Raw genomic sequence first — 3388 nt, forward strand, 5'->3', positions numbered from 1 at the left:
GTTCGCTGAATGCTATATTAACATAAATTGTAAACTCTCAAAATCTGATAAACTTAAAACATCACTAGTACTCGTTAAATAAATGTTCATGAATGCAAAACAACATGCAGAGAAACAGGTTGATTTTGTGTAAACGATGAAATATATGCGTATTGAATGAAATTCCGTTTCGAGTAATCGTGATTGAACGTATCTGGTATAAATTATTTAATGCTTTAGCCATTCTTGGAATAATAAGTCAAGGTTTTTGATTTCGAGTCAATAATAACACGAACATGACGGTTTTAAAAATCCCTGTCTTTCAAAAGCCTTGTACAGCTCTGCACGGAACTTGCAATCTTGGTTTACAATATTCACTGGGTGAAGCTGTGTCCTGAATACATTTGTGAAATGTGGGTTAAGCGATTAACAGTTTGTTTATTTTAAAGCAAAGTCACATTGAGCAATCTGCTGTGTCCACCGCGAGGGATCAAAACCTGGATTTTATCATTGTCCGTAGACATACCGCTTTCCCACCGGAGGACGCTTAACAGCATTTTAAACTCCACGTTTAACATTAATGTGAGGCAAATCAGTTTGTTTTTCTTTATGTAGTACAAAATACGTTTTAATCTACAAACATTCTGGCACAAATGTTTCAATTCCAGATCAGTATTACAGTTTACAGATTCGAACTATTATCTCTCCTTAAGCTGTTCGATTCGTTCTTTAGTTACGTACGAAGTATGTGATAAAATCAAGTAACTAAGGTAGATTTCAATCGCCTATACAACTATTCAGGACATTGACACTCATGAATTAAAATGTTAATCTCTACTTTCGATTATAAATATCTGTTTTAAACAATCAATATGTAAAGGTCATGCTTATAAAGTTTTATAACAAATATAAATACCTTTTTAATTATTGTCAAGGTTCTTTTGTGGGTTTAGAAATATATTTACCATCTAAATGTGATCATAAGAGAACATTTTCAATTTCGATTCATGTGGCGCCACCAATAATTCTGAATGTTTTGCATTCTTTACTTGGCTTAAATCATTTTTAAACACACCTTAAGTACAAGACGTGGGTTTGATTCAACACATATTCTAATTTTGCCTTCCAATATCAGCCAGAATGAGCCTATCTGATAAGGGGGCGTTGTGGAACATTTTGTTTTTTTCCAATCATAAAACATGTTTACAATCTTACTTTCCTGAATCACCATGAAACTGCACAACTGACTTTCCAAGGACAATGATTTCATTTCATTTCCAGGTATAAATCCACTACCACCAGCAAGCATTAAGAAAGAAGAGAATGAAACAAAGTAAACTGCTTAACATGCCGTTTGTCTATTGAAATATAGTTTCTTAGTTATTTCACCAGAGGGTATTTTTGCAAATAGGAAATTTATTTTCTGTTTATTAGTATCAAAACAAAAGTAAAAACCCATACACAAAGGTTTTGTAATATTAAATAGTTTTCAAACTGTCGGATTATTATGTGTTATTAAGTACATTTAAAATGATATGTATTTATGAAAATGTTTAAAACTAACCAAAATACAGCTGGTATTAAAAATAATAAAATAAATGTATTTTTATCTTCAGTATCATCACTGTATTTGATAGTTTTAATAAAGCTATTTATATTTTTTCGTATTTTTGCATCTTATGCATGTATGTTCTTGAAATTCGATACAACGTTATAAAAGCTAACCATACATCACAGATGAAAAAATATTTTATAAAGTAAGAAAAATTCACATTTTCAGTTTTTCAAAGTTTTAAAACCAGAATTTTCTAAGATAGACAACTTTAGTTCATAAAGTAATTTGTAACCTCATAAAAAAACTCACATCGATATTACCATTTCGTAAACTCTTTAATTTACTATGAGAATAGATTAAAACAAGACGAACATTAAATTTCGAGAAAGTACTTTTTTAATGAAATAATTCGTTTCTGCGTTATGCATGTAGTACAATATATCGATGTGAAAAATATTATAAACACGAGTCGCGTGAGAAAAAGTTGTTTATGGCATTGTGGTTAACTTGTTGGGCTACGTATCGAAAGGTCCAAAATTCGAGATGTGAGGTACGTTCAGCTGTAGATGCGTTATGAAAGTGGCAGTTAGTTATGTTATTCGCTTAAAAGAACAGGCAAGAGCCCTTGTGGTGGTGGTCACTGCTGGTTGCCTTCCTTCTGGTCAATGGCTCAAAACCAGGAACGACTGTATCTGTCTGAATCCTAAAGATCTCTGACCTGGTTATTCAGGTTGGAAATTCAAATTCCATATGAAAGCGACTATGTTTGTATTCGTTCTTTTGTATATCTTATGCTTCTGAACGTGTTTCTCGGATCGATTTGAGTATTAAATCATAAATGTTAAGTTTGATATACAGGGCCTGTTCCGATAACTCACTTGTGACATTAAAATGTTCTTTCTAATAAATGTGGGGATTTCGCTCTTTGTAATTTATTGTAATATACATACAATCAAATAATCTGAATCACTAAAAAGTGCCTAAAACGCTCTTTAAATAAGTAATCTGTGATTAATTTATCTTCGTGTACTCCAATAATATTATTATTTTTCTTAATCTCGAGAATTTAGCAGAAATTATTAAAAAAGAAATGGTGAATATGAAACATTTTCCAGCTATTCTTAGAAAGAGAGCTAGGATCTGATAACAGATATTTTCAAACACGTAGATAGAGAGCTAGTATCTGATAAAAGCTATTCTCAGACACTTAGACGGAGAGCTAGGATTTGATAAAAGCTATTCTCAGACACTTAGACGGAGAGCTAGGATTTGATAAAAGCTATTCTCAGACACTTAGACGGAGAGCTAGGATCTGATAAAAGCTATTGTCAGACTCTTAGACAGAGAGCTAGGATCTGATAACAGATATTCTCAGACACTTAGACAGAGAGCTAGGATCTGATAACACATATTCTCAGACACTTAGACAGAGAACTAGGATCTGATAAAAGCTATTCTCAGACACTTAGACAGAGAACTAGGATCTGATAAAAGCTATTCTCAGACACTTAAACATACAGATAGGATCTGATAACAGATATTTAAGAGGATGATTAACATTTGTGACGTCATCTCTGCTGTAGGTTGTCCCCCCATATTTTTTATTTTCTTGCTCAATGTGCAAGTAATACAAATCAAACAAATTACTTATATATATATATAAAGGAAGACAGTCCACCCCCTAAACAGCAAAAAACTAAGTTTTTCAAATCACGATTTAAGTTGGGTTTTTCAACTACTTCAAAATACAAAATTATGAAGGATACATAACATTAAAATAACGTTTTATGTAACTTTCAATTAGTATAATTGACACAAAAGTATGTTGTGTAATAACGTCAATAATACACCTTA

This window comes from Limulus polyphemus, unplaced genomic scaffold (assembly GCF_000517525.1).
Source record: "Limulus polyphemus unplaced genomic scaffold, Limulus_polyphemus-2.1.2 Scaffold1713, whole genome shotgun sequence".
NCBI classification, from domain to species: Eukaryota; Metazoa; Arthropoda; class Merostomata; order Xiphosura; family Limulidae; genus Limulus; species Limulus polyphemus.